The sequence below is a fragment of the Tribolium madens genome, unplaced genomic scaffold (genome assembly GCF_015345945.1).
Source record: "Tribolium madens isolate multiple individuals breed KSU strain unplaced genomic scaffold, Tmad_KSU_1.1 Scaffold_19;HRSCAF=116;Tcas5.2_LG9, whole genome shotgun sequence".
Lineage (NCBI taxonomy): Eukaryota > Metazoa > Arthropoda > Insecta > Coleoptera > Tenebrionidae > Tribolium > Tribolium madens.
The window spans coordinates 16,606,870-16,616,868 of record NW_025400983.1 but is presented as its reverse complement, the minus strand read 5'-3'; positions in this window follow the sequence as shown (position 1 = coordinate 16,616,868).

Below are 9,999 nucleotides of genomic sequence, written 5' to 3'. Positions count from 1 at the left end.
ACTGTAAACTTTATAAAATTATTTTAGAAGTAAAAGAAAATGAAATATATATTAGGTTCTGTGTTTAGTTCTTCCAAAAATTTTAATCACGGACTTCAAAAAAAAACTTGTTACGTTCGAGGGTTTGAGCGACGGCTTCTTGGCAACGACTTAAAACATTCCACTCCATTTAAAGTTCGTTCAAATCATATTAATGATACTTCGTCAGTACAAATTGTTAACGTCAATTTGAGAGACATAAAGTCGGTAAATGTTTATAAAAAAATTAAGAGCGAAGAATTGGCAATTTTAGATCGTGACAAAAATGAATTTCTTGATTTAATAAAAATGCAACGAGAAAATGGAAATGATATTTATCGAGTTTTTTTTCCGTTAACTGTTTATGTTTTTAGCAAAGATCAACTCGAATTTGTTCAAACAGTAAAAAGTTAACCAAATGATATTACATTTAGATGCTACAGGAAATGTGGTGCATCCTCTTTCTGGAACTTCAAAGCGCGTTTATTACTATTCAGGTGTAATACATCGAGATTCTCATCAACAAATCTGTCCAGTTTTTGAAATGGTAACTTGAAATGGCATTTGAGGCTTTTGTAAATCAGTCAAAGAAATTAGTTTGGCCCCTCTTTGACATTGTTGTGGTTGATTTTAGTTTTGCCTTAAGGCTCTCCATTAGTGTCTAAAATTTATACGGAAAAATATACAAATTTCACCCATGTGTAAAATCTGTATTTTTTAATTCTACAAAAAGATCCATGTCTCTATCTGTAAATAATAGTATAACGTACCCCGCTATGATGTATTTTTTTCAAAATATTACTTAGATTTCCTAAAAAATTACCATTATTGTAAAACTTTGCCCGGGTTTTTCTTTGTAACGGTGCAACATCTTAAAACAATTTTTTTATAGGCATGTAGATAATTAAAAAATGCACCTCGCAACCCCCATTACTCTTGGGGCGAAAATCTCAAGCTTCTTCCATGATTTACAGCGGTTATTACCCCCCATCGAGCGCTTAACCCCTAATAATGATTTTACATAAGCGGTACCTGCAAGAAGCTCTCCTTTTTGTTGAATTTCAAACTGATCATATCTGGTTTTAGTTACATTTTTTTGAAGTCTAATAGCATTATGGCTAATTTATAGAACATTTAACTGCATTTAATTAGGCTATTCTCTAAAAATCTGCTATAGTCTATAAGCTGGTATATTCCATAGCTAATAGAGCTCTGTATATAAATTTTTTGAAGTCCTTATAGAATCGTATCAAAATTGGTATTCTCTAAGCGTCTATGTAAACATTCGAATTATAGCGCTGTAATTACCCTAAAGTCTGTTTTTTATTAAGTGGAAATGTCAAACAGTCTTAACAAATTTATTCATGGTAATTACAAATGGCATTCAGCAAAAAAATCGTCTAAGAAAATTTAGAAATGAAAACACAAAAACGGGAACAAATTGAGTATCGCGAACTGTTTTTGGAAATTTGAAGACGAAAAGTCAGAAAAGGACTACCGCGAAAATTTAGACACAATTTGTAATGTAAATTTGCTAAACATTCTCTAATTTTTAGTAAGAAATTAATGAGAATACAACATAAACATCAAAGAGAAAAAAACGTAATTAAATTAGTAGGATTGTTTGCAACGTTTTTGAAGGACGAGTTGAAGAAGTAACAATTTTGAAACTAAAGCCGAAGGAGAATTTAGAAAATGCATCAACTTTGAGCTCATATTAATAAATTACACAAAAATTTATTACCGATTTTCATAAAACCTGCTTGTACCTTTTACAAAATAACTTTTTTCTAAATAGACACTCTTTTTATTAAAGATTTTGTAGTAAGAAGCTCATTATTGTCCACAACATTACCTTCTTTTTTCTTCATTTAATAATAAATATAATGCAATTAGTGTAATATTATTACGATCCATCACTGAACTATGTACTTATTATTAACTTTACACGATACCAATAATTATAAGAGAACACAAATTAGCATCACTGGCGAAATACGGAGAGAAGTACTTATAATAAATTATTGAGGAGTGACATTGTTACTATGACAATATATCGTTATAAAGACTATAAGTCTTTACGGTCAGCAAATTTCTCGCCATAACTTTATAGAGACTTTAAGCTTATAGAATTTTAGGTATAGAGAAATATTTCCTTAGAGAATTCGATTTTTACTTATAGTCGATAGCTTAAAGAGTTATAGCGCTATAGCACGTATTTTTTTTTTACAGAATAGCACCATAAATTTTAGATCTAGAAGTTTAAGGCACGAGTCTTAAATATAAGGACAAATCTATTTCAAATCAAATCACTTTCCATTCAGATTTCGACTTGTTCTCTTTGTTCTAGCTTTCTGAACTTTTTTTGAAAATGTTCTAGGCAAATGCTTTCTCACCACTTTCGAGTGATGTTAAATGCAAAAAGTCACCTGATTTATTTTGTTGGTACATTCTACGACTAGCTTCAGTTAGCTTGTAGGTAGTAGTTGTTGTGATAACAGTTGCACACGAAGCAACTGACTTATTGCATTCAACATCAGTAGAAAGTGATGAAAAAGCATTTGCTGAGAACATTTTCAAAAAAAAGTTCAGAAAGCTAGAACAAAGTGAACAAGTTAGAATCTGAATGGAAAGTCATTTAATTTGAAAAAGATTTGTTCTTATATTTAAAGCTACTACTTTAAACTTCTAAATCCTTTTTGCTCAATGATCAGTGATCATTTTTAGAACAAAAAAACTCTTTATTTGCTTTAATTAGTATGCAGGTACTTTTTGTTTGTTTTAAGTAAAGAAACAGTTTTTGTTTATTCTAATTAGAACAAAGAAGGTGCAATTGACCATTTTTAAGCAGAAGAAGAGCCTTAAAACAAATTCTTTTATAAAAATGCAATTTTAAGTAAGATTAACATGCATTTGTTGAATGTTGTGAATAGCAAACCTTAACTTCAAAAATTCATATCTTAAAAACTACTCGGTATATTATTTTAGAAATTTGGATTCCTACTAATAAAAAGATGCTCTCCGATAGTGATGAAGAAAAAACAATTACTCGTAGGGTTTTTCTTAGATTACTTCGATTTACTTCGAACTTCTTCGAACACTGTTCGAAGAAAAGTTTGCCAATATTCAACTTCAAATTGCATATCATTCTAAAGGGCAAGTCCATCCCTTTAGAATGGTTTTTATTTGAAGGAAATCGGCCTAATAGTTATTGAGTAATGATTTGTTAAAGTTAAAGTACAGTGCGATCAAAAAGTTTATCTATCAAGCAAGCCTAGAAATTTAAAACGTGTGTCTGCCGAAGATAAAATGTGTCGCAATGGTAAATAAGAAATGTCAAAATATTTTTTTTGTAAACTATAATAACAAATCGTGGTGAACGATTTGTATGAATAAACTCCAACTACATCTCATTTTAGGGTGTTTTAAGACGTTTCATACAGTAATTCAATTTGTTTAGATCAATATTTTAATTTTGATAAAATACTTTTTTGACATCTAGCTGACATACAAACTTCCAAGCGACATACGTCCTCAACTAGTACGCCTACTTGATAGAAAGACTTCTTGATCGCACTGTATTTTAAATTCATTTAAATTAGAAAAAAAATTATTTAGTTCAAAGTGTGTGAACTTTTTGAATTTTTTTAGTGCATTTTATTTATCTCACTGAGGCGAACAAAATGACATAAAATTTGTCAAGTTGTCACGACATGACTTTTTTTGTCGCCTTGTGTTATTAGTATTATTATCGTATATGAAAATAAGTGGAAGTGCACATTCTGAAAATTTTACTAGGATTATTTTAAAAGATTCGGTCTAGTGTGGTCTTAGCTACCGTCGCCACAGGCGGTCTTTTAATCCGTTGATTGACAGCTGCCAATGCAAGCCTAAACGCCCTGCAATTTGGTTTGCATATTTCCGAAAACTAAAATTTTACTTCACTACATAACACCCTTAAGGCTGTCCGGGAGTGAGCGAGCAACTCGGTTTTCGGCACTTATTACTCATTTCCAAAAGCAACCAGCAATACACCCTAGACAGAGTCCAAACTCAGTCTTTACCTGCGTTCAGAGATTGGGGTAGTAAGGGTAATAAATTGTAAAAGGACATTTAACTAACATTTTAATCCGTTCAATTTGTAGAAGTGGCTCCAAAAACTTCTTAGAAAGTTAAACATTGTTTTGAATTTTGTAACTTCAAAAGAAGTCGATATATTAACCATTCCATGAACTGTACCTGATACCTATTTACTAATTAGAAAGCAGGGCTCACAGGTAGGTATAACAAAGTTTTATTTTCAATGGAAATGAAATTTTGATCATCTGTTTCTGGTATGTATAATATCACACAAATTAAAATTATTACGGTTACAATAGTCAAAAAAATTTTAAAGGGATATATCCAAATATCTAATATATCACTAAAAATCTGGAATAAAGTTGATATTTTTTGGCGGGACATTTCTGAAAACTACCTTTAGACACGTCGACTTTGTTTATAAGTGTCCTTGTTTACCATTGCAAATTTTTTGTCATTGATTATACTTATGGGTAACTCTAACTACAAAAAACTGCGAAGTTTTCATTTATAGTTACAAAAAAGGCATGTCATATTAAAAAAATCGTGACGGGTCAAATCAATTTTTTATAGCGAACAAATTATTAGCAAAATCGACCTGTCGAAGGTTTTTTTTTATAATTGCCACTCGAAATAATATTTTTGGTTCCAAACTTCTGCCGTGCATTTATTAAAAAATAATAAAGTTATATTACCTAAACCTAAGTCAAAGTCAATTAATTACACAGGCTTTGGCTGCTCATTTAAAGATTTAGAGTTGGTCAATGAAAAAAATTATAGTTTAGTGAGCACTTTTTATTTTAAATGCCGGATGTGTTTAAAAAATGAAAAAAATACTACCGATAAGGAAGATGGTTGTCTAAAGTCACTAGCTGTTTCCGGTGGTATTTCAATTGGGATTGGATATTCTCAGTCTGAAGAGTTATTTTCTGCTATCGACATTCCTTTCATGTGCCACAAGACATTTACTGCTCATTCTCGAACTATCTCTAACAAAATTCAAGAAAGCTTATGGGAAAAAATGCAAGCTGCAGCTACAGAAGAAAAACAWTTGYCCATCGAATSTGGGGACGTTGATGAAAATGGGACTCCGATTATAGCAGTAATTGCTGATGGAGCATGGTCCAAACGATCGTACCGTACGAACTATAATGCTGCGTCGGGAGTTGCTTCCATCARCGGTGCCAAAACTAAAAAAAATTTGTTTTTGGGAGTGAGAAATAAGTATTGCACAACATGTGATAAAGAGAGTGTCGGGAAAACAAACTCCACAGTTCATCATTTGTGTTTCAAAAATTATAAGGGACCATCCACTGKRATGGAAGCTGATGTGATTTTGGAAGGATTTCGCAAATCATTTGAGATGTACGGATTGATATATGGAAAATTAATTGGAGACGGGGATAGTAGTGTTTACAGAAATCTTCTACAATCTGCACCGTATGTCGGAGGAAAAAGAATAATTTTTTCTGGTAGCGGAAGCTATAAATTACGTTGTGAAGCCGCAGCAGTTTCCTTCAATTCGAAACATGGAAGTTATCACAACGAAATTCAGAAACGGATTTTGTCAAGGGGTATAGGCAAATATACTTAAAAATACTGTAAGAAAATCCAAAAAATCAAAGAAAGATTGCGGAAAAGAAGCTATGGAAAAAATAAAAAACGGCTGGGCCCGATTTGAATTACGGCTTATGCGGTGGCAATTTAGAGGACCTAGAAGAAAGTAAGTTCGATTTGTTGAAAAAAGAGTTTTTAAAAAAGTTGGGAAAAAATATTGCCGACATAGAAACTAATACAAAAAACCAAGCACTGTCTGAACTGTGGGTCAGAGAAACGAAAATCAGAATTACAGCGTCAAATTTTGGACGTGTTTTTAAATTAAGGAAAACCACCTCCACAAAAAAATAATAGAGAATCTTCTTTATGGATCTTTTTGTGGAAATGCAAATACCAGGTATGGTCAATGCAGTGAGAGCAAAGCAGTTACTGCTTTTGAAAAAATTACCTTACTGAAAACAAAAGAAGTTGGTCTAATAATTGATGCAAGGAGACCATTTTTGGCAGCCACGCCAGACAGAGTTTTAGAAGACAACTCTGCACTTGTGGAAATTAAATGTCCAGCTACATCAAGAAATGTCACCCCAGAAGAAGCCGTACGATCAAAAAGGATTAAATTTGCCAATCTGGTAAATGGCAAAATTGAGTTGAAGAAAAATCAAATCAATTTATAGGGACGATGAATTATGTAAGAAAATGGTGGAGAAACTGACAAAATTTTATTACGGGGCTCTTCTCCCTGAAATACTTGATTCGCGGCGAAAACGCAATCTACCTATTAGAGATTTTTATCTGTCATAGTTATTCCATTATTGATAATATTGTATAATAAATTATTTTTTCTGATTATTGTTGCCATTTATTAAAACTCTTATAGATAATAAATAATCTTACATGCCTACAAAGCACACATTTTTTCGGAAAAAAAATGGGGTAAACTTCAAATTCAAAAAACAAGCCGTTGTGTCTATATATAATATTTGATTATCTTTATTTTTTGTTCTGTTTTTTTATTTTACGTCAAACGTTTCTGCTTCTAGTTCTGTAATCATATTAACTGATTACTGATTAGTATTATGCTAATTACATAATAAAGCTGACCGAAATCCGTCCTTTGCTTGGGTCGGGACGAGGGCAGGTAGAGACCCTCGATCCTCGACAGAAGCGGCACTGGCAACTCCTCTAGTGGTAAAAGCAATGAAGTTAATAAAAATAAGAAAATGCTTGCTACCGAAGTGTGGAAACGAAAAGGTAAAACCCCTGAAAAACCAGAACACAGCACTTATTTTACATCTGCTATGAAAATCTTCAGTGAGTTAGAAAATGTCTCAAAAAAAAGCATTACTGAAAATTCTGATTGTGACATTCTTACCCAAAAATATGATAAAGTTTCGCAGGTTTTAAAATACAATGAATCGTCATTTTTTAATAATGTTAATGTAAAATTAGATTTCTTCCCGAATGGGTTAGTGAAAAATGAAGGCTATTACAAAAAAAATACCATACCTTTTATTGTAAGTTTTTATAATAATTTATTGCCCTACAATGATTTACGAATTGAAGATTTTGATTGTTTGTACGAATTTCCAGGAGAGATCAACAGATCTTGGCTGTCTAATTTTTTAGTAGATGTATGCATAATATAGTTTAAAAAAAAAGTTTTGTGTTTAATATGATTGTTATAGATCTTTTGCTTATGTTTAATGACGTTTTTTTTGAAAGTTTAGTTCTAAATTTAATTTCAAACCGTTATTTAAAAAAAAACAGACTACATTTATTTACATTCTTTAGAGTCAAATATGTCACAAATTTAAATTTTTTATATAAAAAAAAGATTTCTGTGTTCCCTGGATTCCAGCGAGAAATTTAGTGCTAAAACGCCCCTATTTTAGTACTATTGTTGTGCAAAGGTGTATTGTTGATTGCATAGTTTAGTACGAGTTGCCCATAGCTTACCAATATGGCGGCACTAATTCTTCTAAAGTAAGAAGGTTGCCTCGTAACTTTGCACCAATCACGTGTGCGCATTATTCGCGCGAATTGACGTCACTGGAGGTTTCGCTCAAAAATAGGATAAGTAACCAAACATATTAAGTTAAAAAACTAGAACTCCGTAAAATAAATACTGATAAAATATTTTTTATTAACGGTAAAATACACATTGATAAAAAAATATAAATTTATTTTGCTAAAACTTGCAATATTTTAATTTATAATTTTATTCATTTTTTCTTTGTTAGTTTATCAGAAATTTTCTCGATACATATTTATCATAGAACACTGATCTTGTTTGTATATGATAGAAAATTAAATGTTCTTTCCAATGGTATCAAACATAAGCGGTTATCACCAAGAAGTCCGAAGTTACTATAAATAGAGCGCTCCGGGTGCCAAAAATCGACCAAAATCCAGACAAAAATTAAAAAAAATTAACTTTAAAATCGATCCAAATAACGTTTTTTACATTTCTAGTGATCTTAAAGACTCAAAATAGTGCATAAAATGTTATTGGGTCAAGTTTAAAAGCTCACGAATTTTTTGAGTTTAAAAACGCTTGAAATATGTTTTTTTAGACGTAAAATTACCAGCTGAACACGATGCAACAGGTTAAAATACTCTGCGACGCATAGTTTTTGCATTATTGAGTAATAAAGCTAAAAATAAGGCTAGAAGCATAAAAGATCTATAAAGGAAGATGTAGTAAATAGTGCAAGATGCAACACAATAATAATAACACAAATCTGAAATCTGACAAAAGGTGAACTTCAGAAATTCATAATCAAAATTGATGACAAAAAGAAGACTTTAACTTGAAAAAAACTTTGTTTTCACTGCAAATGAAAATCTCAAAAAATTGCACACTTAGGTGTGTTGGTCCTTAAATCGAGACAAATCAGGACATAAATGTAAAACAAGACAAGACAATAAAAACCTAAACATGTCCTGACTAAATCAGGACGTTGGCCCCCTTAATCTGGCAGTCTGAAACCTGCGGCTGATCGAGCAAAACTCCACTGACGTCACCATATAGCCATCTTACTCGCTTAATAATGGACTCTTATACGGCCCGTCGTGTTGTTGAGTACAATAATTTAGTAAAAAAGGCGGCACCAATTTCTCAATCATTTTGGTGCAGACCAAACGATAATGCTCATAACATAATAATAAGGGGTTGTGAATTAAATATGATCCTATTATTTTTTTAATATAAAGTCAGTGCTTTTTTTTTGTAGTACTTCTAAGGCTACTTCTACTACATATTCCACCAAAGCAAGAAATCTTCCACTGAGATAATTTAAACCTCCTCTAACCTGGTTATGAATTAAATCCGAAAGAGGGCAACTTTTTCTTGCAGAACAGTCACGTAGTTGGGACCACGATCGTAAAATAGACATGTCTGGAAACTCGTGTTTCAAAAGTGAGGGCAACTATACCCGTGGTGCCTCTACTGGATACTACGATAATTACTGCGTATTTATGAACGAAAAATGACGTCGCCGTGCGTAAATAATGGCAAATATTAAATTAGCGCTTGTTAAAATTTGTTAGGTTATTGTGGTCTTGTCGGTTTTACATTTTTTGATGATAGAGAGAACCCGGAACATTCTTTAACTTTTAAATAAATCTGCAGTTTTTGGGATAACGTTCATGCTATCCTGCTACCTGTGATAATACAGGACCTTCAAAAAAGACCTGGAGAAAAGGTTATGGTTAAAGAATAAATTAAAAATAATGTTGGTAAGTAAATTTAATTTTACAAGTTTTTTAAAGTTACGTAAGTGGACCCTATTGACGAATGTAAAGACAAAAAACTTGACTGTTTTTACGTTGTAATGTGTTTTCTTTTATTTACTATTTTACTTATTTAAACCGGGCGCCACCAACTTTTTCCTAAAAGTTGGAAAAGAACCATTTGGAGATGTTCTCCAGGTTTACACTACATAAGAATGCCTTTCCGGCCAGCTTTTATACAGTGGAGAGGAATGGGGAGGTTCGATTGAATTAAACACAGGTGATTGAAAAGAGAAATTTATTTAGTAACCATAACAACAGTAACAACAGATAAAATAACAAACTTTACAAAACAAAATCTAACTTGGACCTAGTGAACCCTAGCCCTTGGAGAAGACGTCCTCCGTGGGTGAATTTGAGGGGAGAAGTCCCGTCGATTGCTTTTCCTGAAGAGGTCCAAGAAATTATACCACCTGGAAACTGTCCCAGATGTTAAGCCCTTACCACGGAAGGGATCCCGTGGCCCGTGTTCAGAGGTGAACTCGGCTCCCAGAAACTGTCCTGAGGCAGGTGTGGTTTAACGACGGAAGAAGGTCCCGTCGACCGTATTCT